The 27500-nt window shown below is 34.7% G+C and overlaps 1 protein-coding gene across 2 annotated transcripts in view; it reads left to right on the top strand.

Moving 5' to 3' along the window:
* Positions 1–27500, top strand: part of LOC128678173 (protein artichoke-like) — a 60781-nt gene that overhangs the window by 278 nt on the left and 33003 nt on the right. Inside the window, exon 2 of one of the 2 annotated variants that reach the window (XM_053759544.2) lies at positions 21474–21514. The exons of the other annotated variant lie outside the window; for it this stretch is intronic. The gene's annotated coding sequence lies outside the window, so the exon portion shown is untranslated. The remainder of the gene's footprint in view (positions 1–21473; positions 21515–27500) is intronic. 2 annotated transcript variants of the gene reach the window in all.

Raw genomic sequence — 27500 nt, 5'->3', positions numbered from 1 at the left:
ATGTAAACGGTCGACTATATCAATAATATTTGAATTATGACTTTCGATAAAGTCAGTTATTTTTTGTTTGTGTTATCGCTTCCCGGCTTTATAGATAGTTTACTTGTTGGGTTGTGTAAGTTGTACTTGAGTATTAACTTACACGTGCTTATTGTGAAATCGTAAGTCATAAATTAGAGTGTATATGACAACGACACCAGGAATATGTTAAAGTTTAACGTATTTGTATTTCAACATATTGAAAATATTAACGATATTTTATTATGCAATGTATGGAAAACGTATTTATAAATTATCGGTGACGGAAGCAATAAATTGCTGTTTAAACAGGAAATGAACAGTGGTATTTAATAGTAGAACATTGCAAATTTAAACAAACATTTTAAATATGTAAATATAAGTATTGGAGTTTAAGTAATCAAGTATTGGATTTGTTTATTAGAATAGATACCTACAAAATATCGGAAAATTATATGTTGTAAGATCAAAAATATATATTATAAATTAAATACAGTTATGTTATGATAATATGTTTTTGTTGCATTTATTTCTTTGGGGTTACGACTCGTAGCACAGAGCTATTTGCCTTTGTAGAGCCAATTTTTAATATTTTATAATCTTAACATAATGAAATTTATGAATAATAACGTAATGAATATATTTAAAATGAACGTAAGGAAAATAATTCTAAATATTTCATTTCAAGTTAATATACATTTTAATAGTTTAAATAGTTTTTTAACAAAATGCAAAATCATCATTACATTATATCCCGATGTGTAGAAAATAAAATAAAAATAGGTATTATATAAACAGAGATTTGTTGATTCTTTTAGGCAAAAGCTTCCAGTTACTTCCTTCTGAGAAATAGATAAATTAAATACTCGATAGGTGTTTATTATTTCGTATATATCAAATAAACGAGTTTCTAAGAAATTATCCCGAAAATCCCAAGGAAATGAAGCGTCTGTGTGCGGCTAGTTCCATCCAAAGTCCAATGATATTACTCCATCTGATTTATGTCTAGCTTTACATAAAATATACCCGAAAAAACTTCCCAACTTTAATGACTAACCATCCGTGGAATTGGTTTTTGTTCCATTTTCCCATTTTTTGTGATTTCTTTCTCACAAACTTTTTCATTTCAAGTAATTTATATCTTTCGCAAATGGTCTAGTTATGGAATTGATACCTTTATCATATTAACATGAGCAGAGTGGTGAAATGGTATACTTAGCTTCAAGGAAAATGGTTTTATGTACTGTAAAATGTCATAGCAAGATACGCACCCAGGGGGTAAGTGGTTACCTCAGCCTATATAATCAAAATATTATTTATGCCTCCTTTATTTTGTTACCTATAGGTACCATATATTACTGCAGATAATTGTTAACATGATTTGTGGCATAGCACGGATACCACTCCAATTTTGAGCAATAAATCTTAAAAGTTGATGGTTCATCATAAATCCTCCACCGCAATTTTACCAATTCTATGGTAAGAAATACTATTTGATAATTAAAGTTGTGGTAACAATTGGTTTCCATCAGACAGGAATAAACGTTTTAGGGTCAGTATTCCAGCCAGAGGCTTTATAATTATAAAACGATATTTCATGTTTTTGAAATAAGAATATCACTTAACTTTTTTTTAATCACCAGTATTTCCAAAAATTTGGTAAGATCTTATGTTGAACAGCTTATAAACAAGTTTAATTGTGAGACAAATTAAAAAATTCCCGACTTTCTAAATTCATTTCGCTACAACTTTTGAACGCCTGAACTGGTTTTCGTGAAACATGGCTAAGAACACTCGGGATAAAATAATCCATGACACAAAAAAAAATTGAACGAAAATCGGTTCATCCGTTTCGGAACAGATACTCAGACAGACACGTTAAACTTATTAACACCCCTCTTATTGCGTCGGGGGTTAACAATGGGACTAATGATTCGATTTTTGAATATTTACTTACTACATTATATTCCATTTTTCAATCAGCACAGTTTAAAAATAGAATACCAAGTTTAAGCTGCTCCATCCCTATATAAAACCCACTACCTGTATGTATAAACGTGGTCGTAACCTGATAGATAGCCTGTACAGAGCGTGTCGTCGAAACAGCTATGCTATAAGCCAGCGTCCGCATCAGGAATTCCACTTTGGTCGTGATCCTAGATATAGCACATACTGCCCTCTTACACGCTCCACTGAGCACTACGAAGATCCGTTATGTCATGTACTACGAGTTTTTGATGTCCTGCTCAAATTGTTTTAGCGATATTGTTGGCTATTGGAATTTTAAGCTAAGTATGACCAGAGATAGTTTTACGCACAGATACAAGATTTCAATTCAGAACTAATTTTCCAATTAAAATTTCAGCGAGTATGAATTAAGTGTTGCCGCTAAGTAGCAATAGAAAATAAAAAATTAAAAGAGACATTATATTATATTTATTATTGTTTGTAATCATGAGTAAATATGCACATTAGATAACAAGCCGGGATCAGAAAAATACATAACAAGGTCAGAATTACATGATCAAATTCAGCATAAATCTTCTAGCGTTCATGAATATTCAAGAAAACAATGTCGGGAAATGTGACCTGCGAACTTTGTCAGTGAGTCCATTTATTTGCAGGAAATATTGGTAACGGGTGTATCGAGGAGGCCGGGCCCCTCCGACCTTCCGTCTTGTTTTCCAAATTACTGCTGGGCGCTTTTCAAGAGAATTTCTCGAGCAAAAAATCTTCTGAAGTACCTATCTTTCCCGTATTATATTTGCTGCCGATGCGTACATAATTTAATTCAGAAATGATTTTGAGAGTATTTTTTTTACGATTTACCTAATTTTTGAAAGCAATTTCATGTTTTAGGTCATGCAGAAATGATAGGTGTGTAAATTAAACAAACGATATTGAAGAATATGACGAAAAGTGACGAAAGAGACCTTCCAAAGCGATTTTAAAGTTTGTATGGAATAATAAATCATTCAACCTCGGAAAAAAAGTTCGGTTCGATAGTTCTACTTATTCGGTCAGACGCGGTTTGATCACTCGTCCGCCTCCGTACGCAAATTACGAAGAAAAACATCTTAAACATGAAGTTTTGTTTTTAAGTAAAAGCGTGTTTCGTTTAAGAACATTTTTACCGTTGAGAAACTTTGTAAAACTACGGCAATACTCGGTTCCTACTCGCTGAAATTTTAATTGGAAAACTAGGTAGTTGTTGTGTTGACTTTACAGCAAAGTGAGACGCGGCAGCCGTAAACGTGGGGGATTTTGTATATGTGCTCGCACTGGACAGTAGCCGTTAAGTTTATAACGCAATGATTATTGAAAAAAAAAAGTTTTATACGAGCTCCTTCGTGCTTCGGAAAGAATTTTCCGTTGGTCCAACTTGCAGTCATTAAATGATGGCTCATGTCTCGCACACTTTGTCTATCATAAGGAAAGCCGTAGTGATATTCAAATAATTATGACAATTAAATATTATACAACACATTCGACACAAAGTTCCTAAGTGCATACTATGTGTATCATCAAAGGCGTACCTTTAATAAGTAGTTCATTATTACTTTGAAGTTTCAATTGCTCTAATTATCATTTATAAAATATGATCTAGAAGCAATGTGCATTAACTGGGTCATCATATTTTGATTTATAGTCGTTGTACAGTTCTTTTTCTATTCCTCAAAAGGAAAGTAAAAAAATATATGCCGTTGCGTCTACACCTAAGTCGATTTTTTGTTTTAAAATAGTTTAGGCGGAAACGATGTTTAATAATTTGACAAACTTCGTTAAGATACAACAATTTCGAGGTAGGGTTTGCTAGATACAGTTAAGCATCGAGTTGGAGCCGAATAATTTACATAGCTAATGGATAGATTTAGATCGATCATCGTCGAAGGAAGCTAATCAAGTTTACTAGCTACTAATTTGTCATCATTCAACTATAAAGTTTCAGCTATATATAGCAAAACGGTAAACTTTTGATTACAGGGACATTATTGACATATTGATTGACTGCTCAAATAAAATTTTGATTATAGGAAGGTATTCTTGATATATTGATTGTCAGGCCGAGAAGCGGCCAGGGCGGTCCGTCGTCAGATCAATGTTCTTTTATAACCAAGCCATCAAAGTCGGCCGACCGGTCTTCTAATTGGTGGTAATAGAAGACTAAAACCTTTGAGTGGCGTGCGTAAGATGGTAACGTTTTTGTACAACATGGCGTGGGTCGGCTTGGCTACAGAATTGAAATATGGTCAAATTTCTATTTTTTTTTCACTTTTGAGCTTATAGCTCCTTATATATAGCGCCTTCAAGTGGTCATCAGCGAAAAGCGTGTAGTTCATTTTAGCAATTACTAACTTATATTTGGCTACAAGCAATGTATTGTATAGTGAAAGAAAATACAAAATTGTAATAAAAATATATAAAAATGAGGTGAAAGCTTATTAAAAATGAATTTGATTAAAAATTAATAAGCTATCCTTAAAGAAAAATGTTGTAGGGCTGATAAAATAATTTTTGTTGCAGAATATAAATTACGTTGAGATTTTTGCGCGAATACTATTCAACGAAATGGTTTAAATGTAAAACACAGCTTAAATACATGTGGAATCTATTAAAATATTAAATTTAATTATTTCGACGATTCATATTTTATCGTAATTAACTACTGTACCAATAATGTATTGTTCTATAAGGCAAATACAATGTTATACGTACATTTATTTTAAATATATGTATCTCAACAGGATATTTTTTGTCCTAAATATAAATACACTTTAATAGCATATAACGGTATTAAAATGTAGGACAAATATTAATACATTTGTGACAAATTATATTGATTAGTAGATGGAATTATAAATAAATAAATATTTTTATAACAAAGATTAGGAATAATTTACAACGTTGATTTAGTGAATGATCCAGTGCAATAAACCAAGCCAGTAACGAAAAGTTCACTTTGTGCGATCTTAAAAGGTGAGTTGAATGACTAGTGTAATGGTTAGTTAAAGTAAAAAAAAAATATCTATCAATGTTAAATGCATCTTGACTGGTAATAAAATTGAATGCAGGCGCCAAAAAAGAAGGCGACATTAATAAATAGAATGCAATTGCAATATAGTATGTTTGAATACATAATGCCGTGACATTTTGCTAAAGATTACACTTTGTAAATGACGAAGCAAAGCCTATTTAGTAGGAACTTAAACACCACGGAAATATATCAGAATTAGATTTATCATAACATGTTTTTTATACACTAGCAACGTGTAGACCAACTCCAAAGTGAGACAAGTTACTAGTCACTATAGTAACTCGACTGGTCTCGTCAAATGTGAACGAATTAACATCTTTATGATGGCGTCACTGGACCAGAAACCGGAGTCGGTGGCCTGCGGCAGGTGAAACAAATACCAGCTATTTTTTACTGGCAAGTAGTTTTTAACCAACGTTTCCAATTATTACGATTAATTGGAACCCAGTCTGACGATCTATTTTTGTTAAATCCGTGTTCTAAGGGCTCGTGTATTAAAAATATATATTTTTTAAAATTTATCACTTAAATATGGAATGCTAGTTTTATAAATATTATGAACATAAAAAAAAACAAAAAAACAACAAAATTTATTTAAAAATAAGGATATTACTTGTTTTTAAAAGTACTATGAAAGCACAACAGCAGGAATATAATTATGCTGAATGATTCTAATGTGGATTTTGGTCCATGATTCAGATACATCATGTTGATAATGTATTTTCTTACATAATAAGTTGGTATAAACTTTTAAGTAGGCACTTGTGCCAAACCAAACCAAAACTGCCGGAAGCTGTTACTCTCGACTGAGAAAATGCGGTATTTCCGGCAAGCTACTCGTTTGGAAGATCCAATACTAATTATTTTTAGCCCCATACATGTAAATGAAACATGTTCTGGCTTTATGAAATTTAGCATGCAATTTTATTTGGTTTTGGTATTCGGAGATTTTCCGAAAAGAAAAGAAGTATTTGCTTATCATATATATAATTGAGATAAATGGTTAATTACAGTAGTAATTAACAATTTATCTCAATTCAATGAAATAAAATCATATAATGAGCTAGTGCTAAACAGTTAAACTCTAGTTATAATTATAATATCACTAATGTTGGTAATTCTCTCATTTTTCTCTCAAATTTGGTCATTAAATATGGCATAACAGATTAACCTTTTTCGTAATTGAATAGTCCTTAGCCTAATTGCTGCTTAAATATTTTGGTAGGTAAATCTGAAAACCTAAACCACGAAACAGTAAGTAATTTACTAAATGAAATTTATAAATATGAATCTTTTCAATCCTATTCAGAGTCAATATCGCATGAAGGAAAAATTATATCAAGGAAATTGCAACTTCATCACTATTCTATTCCGGTCACATGACGTCGGTGACACGAGCGATCGCTCAAAACGTCAAAAAATTAATGCCGCGTAAAAAGTTCACAATTTTATTCCATTATCGCTCATTCCGCTCACTTCGCTCAGTCTGAGCGGTTGACCTAACGCAGTTTCCGTGTAATCCCCGCTCCGGGGAAAGGCGTTAAAAGTTGGCGAACCCGAACTTTCTTATTACATTCATAAACATTTTACTTCAGAAGAAAGGAGTGTTATATATTTTGAATGTGAAAGAGGTATTGGTAGAAAAGTGAATAGGAGTATTTAAAAAAAACATATCTAAAACTTAAACTACAATACTTGTAGTATCATAAATATGACAGAAATACGAGTTTTGAACATTGGTAGTGGTATAATCTTCCCCGTTACAATTGCCGACAAGAACGTTTAGATATCACACAGCCACACAAATTAGCAGCTTGCAGGCAGTTACCGTATGACCTATTCGAGTCGCTAAACTATAAGAATTTTATGGAGTCACAAAATTAATTGTATGAAAAAAGTAATTATGATAAAAGCTCAGAAAGCTCAGCCGAAAAATACATTCATTCGTGGGATTGAGTCGAGACTATTTAAAAGTATTTACTTAGCAAAGGTCAAAACCACAATTAGTAATACATGCGTGAGAGTAGATTTACTAAAGTGTCGCATACCTACGTATTCGTTAATCTTAAATGAATTAGCGTCCATCGGCTCCCAGATCTCGAACTCGGATTAAAGTGTTTGACGTCTTCATGTCGCCTCAAGATGTTACGGCGAACAGCTGCATAAGTCAAAGCATACAAAGTATTAATAACAGAGGTTAGCTGTTACTTTGTTTAGAAAACTTCTAGTTTGTTGATACACATACCTATCTATATTGAATTTGAAATATACAATGTACTAAAATCGCTGGAAGTTGTCACTTCACTCAACTTTATGACACGTTTCAACTTCGGCACTTAAATCACGGTGCCAGTTTCGTTTAGTTTTATGTTTACTAAGAGCCACAATATAATTTTAATGATGCGTTTTACAACCGCTAATGTAAGACAATTTATACTTTCCTCGGCTACAACTTTCGAAACTTTTGTTTGGAATTCTTATAAAATATTTATTGAAAAGCATATTGTATTTCGGATAGGGGTGCGTAACACGCGGAGAAAAACAAGAGGCTTCAGGGGAAACGCAAGTCACGTACATACACATGGTAGATATGAATAAGTTATTTGCACACAGGCCTAGCCTAGTGCGCTTTGTAGGTTATGCTTACTTCCAAACAGATCTGAATAGTTAATAGTTTCCATAGGTTGGAGCCGCGGTAACGAACGCTCGACATTAACACGACCAAATGACAATCATTTTCGCTGTGGATCCTATTCTGTCGTTGTTATTTATTCATCCAATAAAATATGTAGTTTGACAATTCCTGAGAAATTACGATACAACGTGTTTAACTAATTGGCGTCGTAAACCGCATTTGGTTCGATCGAGATTGACATCGAATATCGAATTTTTAGGTCATTATCGAGCAATCGTCGGCGGTGAGAAAATTGGGATCTTCGGTGATGTTGTGTTTTTTACCGAACACAATTGAATAATCGGCAAATATCCCTTTATCGTCCCTGGAGGGCCGGTAACGACCGCCGATACATCAGGGTTAAGGGTGTGCGATCAATATTCAATATCCGGCTAGAATTCGCCTCTTCCGATCGCCGGGTATTCCGGATATACCAACTACTTCTACGGTCGGATTTATGACCGCAGCTTGTTTAAATTAAAACGGTTGATCAAATTGTTGATCGAATATTTCTTTACCGGTTTTGTTAGCAGCTCAACAATTTGAGCAAATAATAATAATAATAATCTATTTTTGTCATTTTTTAAATCTTCAAGAGTCATATTAAATACAATACCATGGTTATCCTTATCGTTATTTGTCAGGTTTGCAATTTACTCTTATTAAGGGCAACTAATTATATCGTTTCTCTCCAACCATCACAATCTGTAATAGCTTTTGTAATTTATCGTTTGAGAAAGATCGAGCGTGTATGAAATATGTCTGGAGAAACTTGACTGCCTATCTCCGTGGAGAGGACTATCAAACTGCAGGACAACGTTATTATGCTATAAAAGTGATTTTTAATTCGAAAACCACTCATTATTTTGTATAATATATGGGAAAATGTTTCATTTTTTATTTTTGTTTGATTGCATTTGACTTCATTTAGTCATTTAGTCTTTAGCTTTTTAAGTAATAAAGGGCCAAATAAAATGTGTTATAGGTTTAGTCTGGAAGTCTATATTTGGTTTTGTAGGAAAGATTAACGAGTTAAGCTGTAACAAACAAGCAATCAAATTATGCTCCTGGCGATCTTAGCTCACACAACATACGTCAGTTCTTGTAATTTATATCTATTCTGAAGAATAGTTTGTTGGCGTTAGGTCTTATTAATACTGCTAGGAATGCTCGACTTACAATAAAAGATCAAAGTATGCTCAACGCTCATCTATCTCTGTCATTTTATAAGATTCGACTCGTTAAAGCAATAAAATATATTTTTCTACAAGCGCGTTTCGTTATGCACCGATGAACACAAACGTCTATTCAAGTGTGATGTAATAAATTATAGATATTAATTGTTTCTCTTTATGATAAGTAAATTATGTATATGTAGATTTCTGCTTAAACTTTATATAACTAGGTACCAGCATACAATAAATTATGTTATTCATTCAATTCACATGAATATAGATTTGAAAAATTACAAATGGAGATGGGAGGATATCTGGCTACAAGTTGCAGTATGCATTTTGCGACTATAGTTTTTTAATGATCATTGAACCAATGACTGTGACAATGAGGTGTGTTCGTGGGCAACATTGTTTTAAAAAGCTATAATTCATATTATTTCAGGTTCAACACCCAAGAAACAAACATTACATATTGTATATTATTGAGTACAGCCACAGATTAAATAGTAATTCTGTAATCTAAGAATACTGCGTACCAAAACGTAATATTATTATTACAACAAACTATTAAGATTTCCTTAAAGTACTTTATACTTCGTACTTCCTTATCAATTCGTGCATGTTGTCAATTGCATGTTCTCAGGGCGATATCTTGTTTATGCAAATTTGCAAGAGAAATTGAACAGATACTATTGGCTACTATTAACAGGACTACTAGTCACTGTTCTAAATAATTGATTTGATAGCATGTTAACATAAGCATTTGGTAATAACAAGTCGCTAATAGAAATAGAAACGCAGCATTATTTAGTCGCATATTATTTCAATGACTAGACAATGGTTGACGCCCTAAAACAACTGGATGGAGTTTGAAATATTAATGATGATCAGATTAATGTAGACGCTATAATTCCCGGTTCTGCTTAGCATAATAATGGTACGTAGTGGGTTCGTTTAGATAGGGAATGGTGATTGATAGATAGACTTGTTTTAGTTGTATAAACCTTTACTGATGATAATGCTGCATCCGGCATTTCAAATGCTTTGTTTGGACTTTAATTAAAGAGAACGTTGCTCTGTGAATTGTCAGTGGACGTTAGATTTAGGAAGGTATTTAAATTCGGTACAAATTTGGATGCCTTATCTTGTTGAAAGAAGATTTAAAATATCAAAATAACGAATCGAAAAAACGTGTTAATAAACAACGTTCAACAAGAGAAAACATTGTAGTTCTTGTATAGATCAGCTATTACATACATGTTGTAAAGTCTCTACAAGCTTATTCGATTGTACATAATATCTTGAATTTTTATTTTATTACTGCACTCACTATAAACTGGGCAATAGATTCGCCGCAAAACTTCGTCACGATTTTCCAATCAGGACCACCGATCTAGAAATGTTAGGTCTACAAATAATCCCTTTTACATTTCCACATGGCCTATCACTGTTAATTTATGTAGTATTGGAAACAGAATTATGTGGACGGCTTTATCTATGTAGAGATACTCGTCCGGTCGTCGTACCCACGATCGCATCTTGCTCGACCGCGCCGCAGGTGGACGCATTGCACCTGCCCGTCTCGCCAACTTACCATAAAATGCGATTCAAACCTACCCTGACTGAAACAACATGCCCTCTCACTCCCACGCATCCCAACAAAAAGGGACAGTAGGACAATCACGACCGACATTAACTCAATATACGGCGGACAGAACGCGACCGAACGGAATATCGTTTTTACTGGCGCAAAAACTATCGGAATTCCAAGTCTGGGTTAGCTGCCGAGCCGTAATCACCCGCCCGGGACTTACTTTTAAAACAATATCTCCTCTTTATATTTCATCGAGGCAGGTGTAATTTATGGGTTATTCTCTTTTCTTTTTTGCTTGAAGTTTGATTTTAGTTCACCCTTAGTAGCGCTGATCGAGTCGCAAGTTTTGTTTTTCTTCTGTCTACGCTGCGTCTCGCTTCTTCCGCGGTGTTTGCTTAGGACTTTAGATTGAATTCCGCCCGTCTCTTTTTAACGCTATTTCGTATTTTGCTTACAGCTAATCTGGTAGTCGACAAATAAAAAATCAATTATATACAACAATGTAAAGTGCGAGATGGAAAACATGGCGCGGGTTCGGGAACGCTATTGTTGTGAGAATTAATAGGCATTCTAATGGATCGCAATATCACAACATCGAATCAATAAAAAAAGGTATCTGACTCTTTCATTCCGAGAATAACGGTATACTATTTTTAATCAAGCAAGTTAGTTAGTCCTGAGTTATATGAAAGTTGTGAAACAGCATTACAGGAATAAATATTTATTTACAATAAAATTTTGCATACCGCTTTTTTGACACTATTTTACTGACATGTACCTACTTGAAACTACTAAAATGTTACGTCACACATTCAATCAACGTTTACGGCTTTCCAATAGGTAGATAAACTGACATTCATTACATATAGGTATACATACAAACATTAATAATTGCATAAAAACTATAATTAAAACAGATTTTATTAGGAAAGTTCATGCATTACTTCGAGTTACTACAGACCTGCAAACCCAAAAAGTTAAAGAAACAAAAACAGAGCATATGCACGTTGGGTTGAGTGATTCTCGCTCGGAGGCCGACTTTTAAAAGCGAAGTCACGCTTGGGTTCAGCGGACAATACGTCTTAATTAAACCATTCGTTGGAAGAAAGTTACTCTTACAACGCATAATTGTTTAATTATATACAGCACAGGACAATATATTAAACTGGAGTTATTTATTCTATGGTTACGATATCAAGTTTTCCTTGAATGGAATATATTTGAGCGTTTATTTACTAAATGCTATTGCAAATAAAACTTGAAAAAAAGATTGGTCCTCTTCGCGTGTCACGACCCAACTCGCGTAGCCATTACTATCAGACAAAGCGTGGCCAATGATAAGCATTTAAATTAATTTGTTGTCGCTCCGCACGTAACTTTCCAATGTTTTCGGTCTAATTTCTGCGTAGAGGCTCTTATTTATTGCATAATTATATGAAATAATTATATTGCAGAGATGGAGAGCGTAGTTTGTGTGGAATTTACAGCGGTGTATCACGCCAACAATAGGCCGTGCAGAGACTGCTCGCATCGCATCTCACTGCGCTGTTGTTTTGCTCTAAAGACGTTCTTCCCAGTCTAGACGCAATATGTCTGATTCAAATATGTATCAAGTATAATGACGGTACGGAAGTAATTTATATGGCTCCGAATCATTATCTTTTGTGCTAGTATTTGGTGTCATCTCTATCTATCTAATGTAATTATCTAATATAGTAACATAGTTACTTTTAATTTTGATCTTAATTTTGATTTAATGTTGAATGTTGCCTTTATATTTTGGAGTTTATTACAGAATGTTCATGATGTTACAATGAACCTTTTCGTTGGAATTTGTTTTCGCCACAAATAAATAGGTAAACGGAAACAATCTGAATTGCTCCAATGCTTTGTTGGCCAATAAAAGGGCCAATTGTATTCAACGAGTATTTGAAACTCAAACCCAACTTTGCGTTTTGCGAATGGCAAACTTCCGACCCCTAATCGCTGTAACTGGAACTCGTTTGGGAGAACAAATCAAATAAAAAGCTCTTACTTTGAAGGAAAATATGTGAGTTTATTAAAATAAAACATAAACCGCACTCATTTCCAATTCCAGAGGGAGCGCGCCTTCTCTTAGAATTCAGCGGGCACCGGGGCCGGAGCAGGATGTATTTAATCTGAATTATTCCAAACTGACTGACAGAATGTCTAAGCGACACCCCGAAAAAGAAACAATATGCACCTAAAGGGAAAAGTTTCCAGAGAATTCTTTGTTTCGTGGAGAATATTAAAATGGCGGATGTCTTGAGCCGTGCCGTGGCGTGCGGTCGTGCCGCGTCGGGAACCTCGCGAATATTAACTGCTTGACTCACTTCTGATTAAAAAGCTATTTTGGACAGGATGAATGATGTCAACGTGATTCAAAATCCTAATGTTGTTATTAAATATAAGCGGATGTTGTAATTTCGTGATAGGATGGACTGCTCAGCTCCCTGCATACAAATTAAGACGTTTAAAAACCTATAAAATTTCCAATAAAATTATATTGAATTAATCCTTGAATATTGGATAGAGCTCGAAGAAAGTAAACAGTGCAGTATCCACTTTGAATAAATTCGATCGAAACATCGCGAACACATTTCAAAGTCTCAATAAATTTTGCTGGCCTACGTTCGCGTTTGTTGGAATTGTAATTATCTCGAATTAAGCCAGTCATTACCGAGGCGGCTAACGAAGTCGTCCTGCGATACAGATACTGCCTCATAACCGGAAGGTTCAGTTTCGCCCCCGAATGCGATCCACAATCATTAACGTTGTTTTGTAGTTAACAGTAGACGATTTAGTCTTTACGTCGTCGTACGTTTAATTTCGTTCACTCTCATAATGATATTGTTTTATTTCAGACTATTTACTAATTAGGTTCTTGGCGGGCCGTGAACACGTGAACACACATTTTCCTCGAAGCAGCCACACAGTAATCTGTATCGAATTAAAAATACAAATCTGAAGCGTGTGGACATCTTGCACCTTGCAACAATCCAGTTCTTGACTCTTCTAAATATAGAAAAGTTTGTATGTGTATAGAGATGATTGCTCTGCAAACGAGTTTGCGGTTTGGTCGCCTTTTCAGTGGTTGCACGTTTTTGTTCACACCTGCGGTTAACAGCAGTTATGAGGTCGGACGCCATTTGTACGTTGGAAAGTATCTGTTGATATAACTATGTACTTTATTTACACCCACCTCAGGAACGCCCAGTCTAGCTTCTGATTTGAAAGCTACGTGACAAGGGATAGGATAAAGGTGAATATTATTTATATTTTGTGATTCGACAAAGTCCTCGCATTTATCTTTCTTAGCATTAGCGCGTTAACATCGCGTCGTGCTTCTGTCGCCATAAATCATTATCATCAAACTGTTCTCGGGTGAACGTCGGCTTTCATCGGACGCTTTCAATCTGGTCGCTTTTATTTCATTACAATAAGTAATTCACTCGCCCCCTATTCACTCACTTTTTGGTAAACATTCCTTGAAATTGGCAATAAATTCACGTCTAAAATATCGCTTCGGCGACGGGAACGTAACCTTTTGTAACAATGGAGTAGACTGAGACGTCGTTTTATGAAGATGTTCACTTGAATGTTTTGTTAGGCGCAACAATAGTTTTATTTAGCTGCGAGCCCACTGCCCACACGCCTCGGTTAATGGCCAGGATTGTATGAAGATGTATAAAAATGAATGGCCTATCTTATGAAGGGCTAATAATAAGTTCTCATGCGGCTGCGATCGAACTATTGTTGGGATTTTTTTCTGTAGATGGGATAGGTGTCAATCGCGGCGAGGCGAACCGGGCCGGCAGGTGTAGCTGCGGCCGGCCTCGCCGGATAAAAATGCTCATAATTTCATTCTGCAGCTGCCCGTCGAGCGGCCATCGATTCGAGCCGCGACTCGTCCTTTTGTAGCTCCGAATTCCATAAAAATATTACACCGACAGTCATTATTTTTAATTTGTATTCGGTTACGCTCCACGTATTCTGATGGTTGGGTAATTAGAAGCCATTTTCTAAGATGTGTAAGATCGCTGGTTTTCATAAAATGAAGATTTATAACCTGTAATGTTTTGGTAAAGTTAAATGATACAAAACATTGAGTAAGTTTTGGTTATGAAGTAAGGGAAAGTAGCTATGAAATTGATATATTTACAATATGATAAATAATATTTGTCTTCTTCGAAGTGTGGTACGTTACTCATTTCTTTAGAAACAATAGGTAAACGACAGATATTAAACGCGCGTTTAATACCTGTCATTTAATATGATTCAATATCCGATTTAAAATTTCATCCATGTCAAAGATATCATCCCTATATGAAATAGATATAGATGTTTGAGTTAATTTGCAATATAAATATTATTGAATAAACAAATAATAAATTGAAGCGGTAAGAGGCGAATGCTCCCGAAATCAATTCAAGGTTTAATTAATCATCAGACACTTTAATAATTTTATTTCAAACAGTCGCGGCGGCCCGGCTTAGCAACCCCGCTGAGTTTGATTCGAGCCGATTTTTATATTGAAATACTTTTCGGATATTAACATTAAGACAAATCCTACGGCACGCACCCACCGCGCCCACCTCTAATCTTCTTTGAATAATACATAAGATGTTCGATAACGTGCTATTAGGGTTAAGGAACATTTAATACAGCTTATTCAGCTTTATATTCTGAGCAATATATGGCTTGTTCAACTCTGGCAACGTAATCCCAACGCGACTGACGCATTGCGCTCCTCGCTCACTTAATTATATTCTAATAAATATACTGCTACCGAAACCATGTGCATTGTGTGCTTATAATAAAAGGGTGAATGTTTAATCTTTTGATAAAGGAAAAGATATGCCCCCTCTCATTTCATGACTGGTGTTGAGAAAACGCTCTGGGCTACAACGAGATATGGGGAAGTAAGGAAATTACAACTCATTCACTGTTCAAACATGATTATATTGATTTTAAAGCAGATCTCAATGTTTAAGACAACAATGAATATTTGATACCGCTTGTGTGCATATATAATAGGAATTATTACTTAAGTATAATCAAACATTATCCTGCCCAGGTTTCATTGTTCCAACAACCTGTGCTCGGGCTTAACTGAATAATTATGCATTAGGCCTCTAAACAGTGATGTTAAATATTAATATATGAGCGGCGTCGTTCGCACAATCTCACCGTATCAATTAAACCCACCCACGTATCTCGTAAACCTTCCAAAACCCTGGTCTCTATTCCTCGATCAATTTGTTTTATATGAATATGGCTCTTATCGTCGAATAAAATATTTACAGCACAATAAAGGCGTCCCCCGAAATAATAAAGCTAATAACGATAACGTGAGTAAAGACACCAACGCAACTAAGATGGAACATTTTATTTTCTTTAGGGGTATCTATAGGAAAGGAGATTGTATAGAGTATCTGCTTTGTGTATTAACATAATTTAATAAATTTGAAACTTACCTATATCTATCAATGTTAAATTGATGATACATTACGTATGTATCAGATAGGTAAGTTATGTCAGATAACATCGAATAACTAAGATCAATGTGAAGTTGAGGAGCAATAATCAAATTCCGTAGCTGTATATCAACGTCAAAGATAGTGTAACAGTAATAAACATGTATTTCGTGAGTATTTCATTTCTAGTTTACACCTCTTATTGGTATTCAGTGCGCGTCGACTGAGATATCAGCGAGTGGGTATAAAACTTAGTGGGGATAAAGTTATGGCTAGAACAACAGCGAGTAGCTAACTGCGGAAATTGATATTGATCGCTTGCTAATACAAATATTTGTCAAATGAATCCTCTTGGATTTGTTCACAGATTTTCATCAGTTTAAATGGGCTTCTCTTATTTGAACTCATTAATATTTCAACAGTAAATATTAATTTAAATACATATTTAGATTTATTAAAACTAACTTAAAGGATAATAACCACGATTTAAATTTAAAATAAAATAATTTGAATGTTCACAGCGTTCATTGTTTTATATTTAGATGACATATTCGTGAAGTCATTACCATAGTTACGGGTCTTATTTTACGATTGTTAATTTATGCGTTGACTGGAGCCCCACGTTTTCTTGCAGTAGGCAGTGCCCATCACGACTCTGGCTGGGCGTAGCCCCGTCGACAAGGGTGGCCTACAACTATTGTTTGCCTAACATTTTCTGTTCGCGAACTTTACGTAACAAATGTATTATTTATATGGAAACTGTATTTTAATTAAATTATTGAATAGTATGTTATTTTTTTAGAAGAAGAAGTATATTTAAAACAAAAAAAAACTTGGTACCCACTTTAAATACATTTATGTTTCTATGACCAATCAATTTTTGCGCAAGGTAACCTAATATCAGCACGGTATAGGTTGATGACTAAAATTAATTAAAGATATTTATGTTAGGTATTAATAAAAGATAGCTTAATACGTATATTAAATATATTTTTATAACTTTGAATAACGTAATACGTATTACGTTACACACAGTGTCATATAGCAACTATTACTATGAACGACTCTCTACGAACCTAATAATACATATTTTACGAAGCTTTGCTTTTCCTATTATTTCTACACAAAGCTGACAAGTGAACAAAAGTTTAAGCGTGGGCTTCTCATCAATACTTGCTTGTTCTAGAACTATAACTGTCTTTTACAAAACGCGATGTTTGTAATTTAAACGATGTCTGGTTGGCATTAATTTGTTAGGTTCTCGTAGCTTTGCCTTTGTTCGTGCATTTCTTAAAATATTTTAAAAAATGTCTTACTTATCTTCTTTTCACAAGTTTTCAGGACAGCAGGTTAATGTAAAGATGAAGATAAAAGACATTTTATTTGCAGAACATGTAATTTATAGATTTCTAGTAAGTTATTAATTAGTTATATTATTACCCATAAAAGTTAATATCCTCCTATCGCAACAAGTATTTGCAGATATTGCTTGAGGTGGATATCCGGCGTCAGTGTCTATAAATAATGTACCTACCTAATGATGAACTGTTACTAAGAAAATTTACGGCTAAAAATAAAAATAATAATGAATCAATAAAACCGATCGCACCGGATCTAATGCTAAAGAAGGAGTTATTGTGTGTATGTCTCTGGAAATTGTATGTAAATAGGGGACACCTGTCGCATATATTTGTTGTGCGTTAGTCCACAAGGCGTGTTTGAGAATGTTCAATGGAGTGCACTTGACTATGTAAACCTATTAATATTGCCAGGCCACTATGGTGCATAGGTGTTATGTAAATTAATGCAACTAGTTATAAAACTTGTTTGCGTCCAAATCTTATGAGTTACCACGCCTCTGATGACGAAGGTTTTGAGCGTTCGTTACACAACAGTCCATTTTTTACAGTATGAGGAAATAGGGGAGGAATACATGATTGGTTCCAAACGGAGCATTTGGCGCCACCAATAACCAAAGAGGACAAAAAATAAGTCATTTAACATCTTTCGTCATCTTAGCGGATTTTTTTTTTCAAATCCTGGATATGGCTATGCGATAGTGTTGAGTTTAAAACGTTTTTGCATAATATTCATAATTAATAACATTTAACAGTTTATTTTAAAAGCATCTTATACAAATTGCTGTAAAGTAGCTCATAAGATATAGTTTAAAGAAAAAAGTTAAGCAAGGGGCATTAAGATATTTGAGCTATAAAACTAACATAAATGGATACTTAAGCGAACATAAAATAAAGGTGGATGAAAGTTTTAATTAAATTGTCTTCTTCTTGATTTCCAAATACGTTTGATACTAAAATAAGTCTGATAAGAAATGTTTATGTAACTTCAATAATAAACTGTAACTAAGTTAAACAATACTCATCATTAGTTTGAACGTTATTTTATAACTTTGTAGCGAACGGTCTGTTTGTGATTATCGTTACATAACTTCATTTATCTTTTTTAGTTTACTAACATATCTGCTGTCACAATTATATTCTGTTTCAAATTAATATCCATAAATGTATATATAGCTTGTTAAGTGGATTAAGCTTCACTTAGCTCACTAGAGTTGAAATAATGTCCTACTGTACTAACTATAATACCTACCATTGATTATATAATATTATAGTTATCCGATTGAAACGTATAATTATGTTTCCCTACAAGTTAACTATGCTTGAACAAGGCAATATGAAAGGAACAAATATCAATACAAATATTATTTAACAGAATTGGCTTATTGGAAATAACAGAAATGGGGTTGAGTAATAAGATAATATATATTTTGTAATCCCACCAACAGCAAAATCAATATTTATTAATATTAGGTATCCGAAATTAATCAGGAAAGCGTACTCCCAACAAACGAGTTACAAGACGCGTTCGTGTAAAACATCTACAGATAAAAACACTCATTACTCGAAAGTAGCTCGGCTTGTTAAGAGCCCGTGTTGGCCAGCCGTAATGATATTGACATGGCCTTATCACGCTCTCCCATCGGGCCGCGCGATTATAGTAATACAAGAAAAAAGTTTTAACTTATCGTTGCTGTCAATGTTCCTAATCTTCCATCTCACGGAATGTCCGTGTGGTGACGTTTCGAAATCGTCACCGACGAATTATTAGCCGTTAATGCACGTCGTAACGTTTTAGTGGTTTACAACCGCCAGTTAGGAGCAAAGCTCGAATTACCTCGGAAACGTCCAAACATTTGATTGTTTGAATTTTCGTTCTCAAGTTGTAGTGTTCTTTGGGATGGAACAATTTTATGATGATGCTTATTATTTGGATATCGTCGTTGATATTAATTCAGCTGTATTGTGGATCAATGACAATGACTAACCACACCATCAAAATTTTCAGGAAAGTCGACGTCGACGACGTGCACACGTACATACGTATGTAATGTCGACCACTTTGAAGAATAATGAAGAGGGATAAAAAGTACATGCTTTATTAAAGTATTTGTTAGATATTTCTTCGTATATTTTGTACGTACCGGACTATCACTTCGTTTAGTTCCTTGGTCATATATCGTACTAATTTACACAAATTAATTTAGATTTCTTACAAAAACGCTTGCATTAAGTACATACTATCATCATTAATATCAATTTCAAAAAGCAAACTTCGCGCGATACCTCATTTATATTCCTCATATCATATATGTTAATTTACTAAAAAAAAAATCAAATTGCCGGCTCTGTATAATCCGAAATAGCTTCGATATCAATCTTAACCATTAATTCTCTCATTAGTATCTAGTTCGTACAAAAAATACTATGTATAAAAACGTTACCGTCTAAGCTTGCTGTTGAGCTGCTACATATCGATATTTCAATGCGAGTCTCAATAATTTGTTACTCATATCATTGGGCCGACAAAATGACTGAGATTACCGTTACCAGATTCAGATGATGACCAGATAGAAATCTATTAATAACATTCGACCAACGCCGACGGACAGATCTATAAATGATGAGTTTCATTTCAGATAAGATCATATACGATATCTTGGATGATTGATGGAACTTGCTTAATATTACTTAGGGATTCTATTACCCACCGACTGGACTATTGTTTTTGACCCATTATAGTCACATTAGCATACTTTGCTACATATCTGTGCGATGCAACACGATTTTAGTTGTGTGTAATTTGCGTATGTTGTTTAATTTATCAGTTTGGCTTGTTTCATTTTGGCCCCATGCTAAGAGATGCTTTGACATTATTGATTTCTGACAATATGAAATTACATTTTTGCTATATCCGAATTGAAACGAAAGTATGTTCAAAATTAATTATTTTTTACATTTGTTCTTAATCGATCGATTCAGTCAATAATTATGTCATCTAAATATTATAGGTACAGAATATAAATCCAATTCTGTAACACTGTATTTCCACTAAACGTGCGAATACTCATTATATACCTACCCATTCAGTAAGCTCATAAATTTATTTAATAGCTGTTTTAAAAATGTGTATATTAACATTGTTTTTAATATTTTAGGTGTCAGTTATTCCAGTTTTAAAAAGTTTAACGTGTGTCCGAATGTCGTGTAAATGTTTACATTCACTCACGTCATGTTGGCGTGGAGCCAGGTGTACGAAATCAATGAACAATGCTCGTTCTAATCGTGAAACAGATATTGTTTAACCGCCAAGTCATTGCATCAGTATAGTCGCTGTTATTGTTAAAATTGTACTATATACTTACCTTCTATTATGCCAATGCAATTTGAACTCTCTGCATAAAATTTATTAAATATCATTTCAAGTGTCTTTTCTCTTTACTACTTTACTAAATTAGGAGGCTTTTTATTAAGTGTAAAATCATGTATTTATTTTATTGCAATAATGTTACGTTTCTGTCCCGGACTGATTAAATAAGATATTGTATTACAGTTACTTACTTTACATATCCACATTATGTAGAAAGTACGGTACGAATTTTGTTTTTTGTAATTAAAATTTTTTTAGAAGTTTTCTCTGGTAATTTAATCTATATTTACAGAAATAAAGCAATAAACACAGCAATGAAGTAAACTAATAACGTATAGGTATCATTTTCCATAAAAATAAAACTCGAAATAAGTAAAGCACAAAAAGCTTAATAACAACAATTTGGTTTAATAGCTTTTAATTAATTAGAGGTTCAAAACTCAACCTTCTAATGATCCAAATGACTCTAATGCTCTTACATGCGTTGAGGTTAAACCATTAATTGATACCAATAACTTTTTTTCATAAAAAAAAAAGAATGGCTTTTCTATGGACCACACTAGACGACTTGTTAGTGTAATGATATGCACATTTATTTGAAGGCTTATGTTTGAACGTGTTTGTGATACCGTATAAGGATGTATTATGTGATTTTATGTGTGGGTTTAATTTTTTTCTTGTATTTTTAGCAGAGATTGTCTTAACGATGCTGTAGGATCAACCTATTTAACAAAACTTTCATATGTTTCAGGTATACTATCAACGGTTTTGAAATCTCCTTACATTGATTCGGTAAGCGTTAAACATTAAAAATAAAATAAAAACCATAAACTTTTAAATTAATTAATGTTTATTTTGTATTGTCTTAATAGAGGACATGTTTTGAAGATCGACAGGTCTTACAATTTTGTAGTCGGAACACCAAATTCACCCTCATCATTATGCTAAACATTCCAGCGTAGCCCAAGTTTGCTGCTCGCTGCAAAACTCATATGTACATAGAAATTTCTACATTAGACTGTGCGTGTGTTCCGTAGGATGGCAGGGCGTAGACGGGGTATCCGTTGTCTAATCTGCATACTAAATACGCCAGACTTTACACTCATACGGCCAAATAAATCACTCTATATTAAACTCTATTCCGAGCCATTAAGGATTACTTAAGTCATACTTAGGCAACAATCCTGGTTTTCTTGTTAAACGCCCTTGTCGCTTGTTCTGATCTCCAGAAACAAAGACTGAGGCTCATATGCATAAACAATGGATTGTTTTATTCAGACATTTAAATTCAATAAAAAACTATGGTAAGAGTCGGGTTGGAGCACTGATATCGCGATTACATAGCTATCATGGGGAGTGTATCTCTTATAATACGTGTAAATGTAAAACGCTGTAATTGATTGTTATTTTACGCTAAAACATTTTTAGTAGGTAAGTAGGTATTCTAAATAATCATGATAATTCATGATCATACATTATGGCACAGTTTTTCTTTCTATTATATTTTGGATAAAAAAAAACGGTTTTGCTTATATTATTGTTCCCGAAAAATTAAATTCTTCCAAAAGGAAATAAAGTATTTTTTCGTCATTTGGTGTTGGTATTTCTATAAAATTTAAAGCCAAATGCTCTAAAGGTATGTGTCAGTTTGACTTTATTTACTCGCTGTAACACAATGTTTGCAAATAAAGTTATATTTTACAACGTTCCAGGAAGGCTAATAAAAACGGACAATAATTTCTCGTTATGACGCGTGATGGATGGTCTGCGATGCCAGGTAGACGGCTGTTTAGAACTTGGTAAAAAATAACCCAAACATAAACACTTCTATTATTCCCGATACAATAGCCTACTGCCGAACCGAATTCCAATCAGTTACGGCAGTTTAACACACTTAATCGTTATTTTTATTCACTGTGCCCACCGTTATTAACAATTTCATCTCATTAATAAGCAGTGGACCGAGAGAGAACACATTTTATAGCTGCCCGTATTACAGCAATGAGAGGCGTTTATAATGCTCAACGTATGTATACGTATTATGTCCCTTTCATATAATAACTGCTTGCGTAATACCCTTGATTTATTTTCCGAAGTATATTTATGATTTATTTTAACAGTCATATGGCTCTAATGATAATTTAGTTAACATAAATACTATTCCATGCTGTATGTACGAAGCCACTTTGGACCCCATCAACTTTCATATAACTTTCTGATCGCCTAAGGTTTATTTTTGGTATTCATTAATTGGACTAATTTTTGTTCTTTCTGTATCTTTCCCAATTATTTGGAGTCGGCCCTCCTTGATCTTTCATAAGTCCTCGGTCGAATTATTAAATTAATTAAAATTATAATTATAAACGTTCGTACTTTATTTTAGTAACCCTTTATTAAATATTTGCGTCTATATCACAGACATTCTCAAGGCCAGTTTTGATGGAACTGCCAAATAAATCAGAAGACAAATTAATTTTCCAAATTCAAAACCTCTCGTTCCATTGTCAGAACTATACCCCTGACCGGCAGCAAATATTTGTCGAACATTACACAGCTCTATGATTTCTATAGCACAATAGAATCACTTAAGCAATTACCTATATATTTTTACGAAATGTAGATGATGTTAATTCATTTGGATTGCAGGCAACCATCATTCGTTACCAGTGTGGAAAAATTAAGCAATTCATTCGAGTTGAAAGGGTACTGCGTCTGACGTTGAACAAAAAAAATGTTATAGAGCTATCAGTTGAAATGGTGCGCTTCGCTGCTTTCCGTAGCTCCCTGTGCTTCGTTTACTACTCGCCTACCGATGCTAGATAAACATTAATAACTCCCCTGCTATTCTCTATCGTATGTAATAGCGGTTAGCAAGTTAAATTGTTTCCGGAAAACGAGTTATGTATCACAGTTGAAGCTTAAACGATGTGAAAGAATGTTAATTCATTACGTTTGTATATGTATATTTTATTCCGTTTGTTTGTTTACGGGTGTATTTGTGAAATAAGTTTATGCTAATGCAACCATATTAATGCATAGCGCAGTATCCCAAATTTTTATATTCCATCAAAATTCAATTCGTGTTTAGGAATGGTAGAATGGCCAGTCCCGCATACATAGATTGTTGATTTGTGAGAAAGACCCTTTTGCGCATAACTTATAGCTCGCTATTGTAAAGCATAATCTTTATATTTCCTCGCTTTCCTCATTTTCCCAACTAAAGGTTTATAAATATAAACCTTTAGTTGGGAAAATGAGGAATTTGCTCGATTTTGTAATGTTCGAGTATCCAAGTATGCGATCGCCACATAAGTGTTGAGTAAGCACTGAGCGCTAAGTAGCTGCTTAGCCGTCGCTAATGAAGATATGCAAGTGCGCTCGACCGTTTAAACAACCCACTCCCAGGCTCTGCTTCTGTGTACTCCCGCGAGATTAGTAATTTAAAAGTCAATGCGGACACTCAAAAGGGTCAATCGCACATCGCCCTCAGTATTGAAAACAGATACCCTTTTCTGTATTCCGGTGGTAGCCCATGAAAGTTATAAGGGCTGAGTTGTTGAACTATGTAATTGACTTGGTTCTGCGGTCACAGGCTTTGTTCTCCGGAGGGCAGATAATCGAAAACGCCTCTGGTTAGCCCGAATGATGGGAGAGAAACAATGCGAAGTTGATATGTGAATTCGGCAGGCAGTCCCTTGTTTGATTTGCAAAGAGCTATTTGCTCGAAGACTGCGGGCCGGGCAGGAAATTGGACCTCGCCGCAGACTCGCTAACACTTGTCCAATTATCTCCCTTTCAGCTAATAAATGCGTTAAACTGTTTTTATTACTATGGAGCGCGAATTAGAAAATGTGCCCGAAATATTTTCGGGTGAATTTAACATCTGTCAGAAAAACTAATATGTAACTCGAATGGAGGAGAAGCGTTATAAAATAGACAAAAGCATTTAGCTGCAACACGAATAGTGTGCTATTTAAGTCCGGCTCCGTGCGCCATCAATTTTATTTTCTCGCACAAAACATGTCGGCTGTCGCTACGCGTTATGCCAGGAGCGCCACACACCGCCACGCCACGCAACATTCGTATACAGTTTTATTTCGGGCAAACGTGGACGTTTCCAATGATTGACTTATCCGGGGTAATTTGAGAGGCCCTCCTCGCCTACCAGTAACTCTATACTAGTCACTCTCACGGGACAAACATTACTCAGACCATGACAGGTATCTTAAGTCTTTTATGTGATACACACACCGCTTTCATAACTCAGAATAGATTGTAGTCGTCAGCTCTTTAAGTGTGTAAACTTGTTCTAACGTCGTCGTTTATTTTAAGCAGATATGTAATTTAGGGGTGGAACAAACATCATAACGTACTCGTACATATAAAATGGATGTTGAAATGCTCATGACATTTTTCTACGTTAACGGTCTTTGTTTTGTCATTAGAGTATGTACGAATCAGTTATAGATAATCGATACCTTAGGCATATATTACGAGCAATATCCCCTTGTTCGCCAGCAAAGCAAGCAAACAGGCCGTTTCTCAAACAGACTGGTACATAATCCGGCCGGTGTCGTGTTGTCCGCTGCTCAGCGATGCACTAATCTATCTTAGTTTAAAACCGCCCTCTCTAGACGCTTTTGTTTTACTTGGAAACGGAATATTGACGGTCCCTAGCGATTTAAATGTTTTCCGTTTTAAGAGAAAGACAATACCGAGGTGCCGCGTTTCTTTGAGAAGTAAGTTGTAAGTAACTTGATACTCAATTCCGTGAGCGTGTAACAGAATGGACTTGTACTGCATTGGTATGAGCCATTTCCGAGAATATTGAATGATACAAATGTAATATAATGGCACAGAGCGCGAAATGAAAAGGAAATAAAAAGGCTGATTCCCGAACCGTCTGCAGGCTTAGCGCATCACCATAATTCAATCCCGGATGGCCCGTTTCTTGCTACCAAAAGAGCATCGAATTTATTACAAAGCGCTTGGTTGGAACCCCTCTACCTATTATTTATGGCACTCTGTTGGTCTGTCACAAAAAACGGACGGGTGCCACGAATATCTCAGCGGGCGACTTCGAAACATAAGCTGCAATAACACGCACTTCCTCCACCGTGAAAGCACAATACTCGCACATTTAAAACTAATCCCCGATTAATTTTAGACTGTGCTACAAGGAAATAAAACTCAAATTCAGTATTGTAGTCCTCGTCACGATGTTGTGTACTCAAATAAATGATAATCCGGATTTATTGAAAGTAGCAGAGACATGTTTCAATGCGAGCCATGTGGTGGCAAATGTGGGAACCCCGCCAAGACTTTGTCCTACTAATGATTTCGTTACTTCATTGTTGTTAGAATACGTTGGTATAAATTTAGATACAAATTCTGTATTAATCTCAATCTACTGGTTACCAACATACATAAAATAAATATGTTTTAAAAAGCAATGAGAGCATCTTTAAAAATCTTTTTTTACTAAATGATTGCTAATGATTCTTTATATAAGTACTCACCTATCTTATAAAAAGAGGCTCTAAGACCTTTTAAGCTTTTCAATCTATTTAAAATCCATGTTGTGTAGTACCAATTTCTTTATCCTGTTTGCTAGTAATTCATCGGAATCTTCTTTTAATTGAACCGGATACGTATAAAAACTTTGCCTTGTTCAAAATGCAATATCGCTTGAGATGTCATTGAAGCGTTTTGGAATTAACCCAAGTTCCCTTCCTGCAGGCTGATATAAGGCCTCTTTTGTCATTCAAGAACACTTCAAACGCGGAGCCATTTTGAACCAGTCTAATTATACAAGATACTCCTTAAATCCATAAACCTACGATATTTATTGTAAAGACAGTCTCAACAAACTGAAGAGGTCGTTCCGCTGCGATCACATTTTAATCTCCAAAATGAGACAAATATCACGAACCGGGTCAAACTGCTCTCTTCTCACGTTTGTTGACGACTTACAGTGTGATAATATTTATTAAACGGTTCACTCAAAACGACCGACGACTATAAATAAGCTCTTAAGACCATTACGCGTCACGCGAGATTTACTATGTATGGTAACGATTTTTTTTAAAGTTGCCAACGAGGTATTGCCGCATTATAATGCTAAGAATTTTGGTTGCGATGTTATCGTGTTATTTTACCAGTAATTAGTATTTATTACTAACAGGTTTTCTGGTTTAACGAAGCCGGAGCGAACTTTGGTGTGAAAGCGGTCCCAGGTGAATTATGCGGCTACGCGACGGATGAGTTAAGCAATTAAAGCTGTTTTTATGTGAATAACACCGACTTTTAAGATGTGGCACGCGATAATCACAGAATTTATGGTTTTATAATAGCGCCAAGGAAAATTTGTATGTTAAAATCGTTCGGACACAGAACATGGGTAGTGTCGGTGACACTATATATTTTATGTGCTCGACTTCATTACCATATCAACGACTTGTTCTCGATGTGTCGATAGAAATCGATTTTATTATGCTAAGCTTTGAGTTCGTTCCACACGATTTGAAACACACCCAGGGAATTAGCAAGATTGTAGCTTTAAATATTCTGCGTCGTCAAAATTCCATCGCTGAGGTCCTCGGCCCACACAAATCGGTAGCGTGTCAAGTATGTGAGCAAAAAAAAAACATGTTGCTACCGTTTTCATGAGATGCCTGCCATCTGCCGGGAACGAGATCTTTTCGTAAATTAATGTGATAGTTAACGCTTAAATAAACTGCGCAACCCGCCGCCCCGCGCTCCGCACATCCGACCCTTC

This window comes from Plodia interpunctella, chromosome 2, assembly GCF_027563975.2.
Source record: "Plodia interpunctella isolate USDA-ARS_2022_Savannah chromosome 2, ilPloInte3.2, whole genome shotgun sequence".
Lineage (NCBI taxonomy): Eukaryota > Metazoa > Arthropoda > Insecta > Lepidoptera > Pyralidae > Plodia > Plodia interpunctella.
Note: the sequence above shows the minus strand (reverse complement) of the source record. Positions and strands in the feature narration are given on the sequence as shown.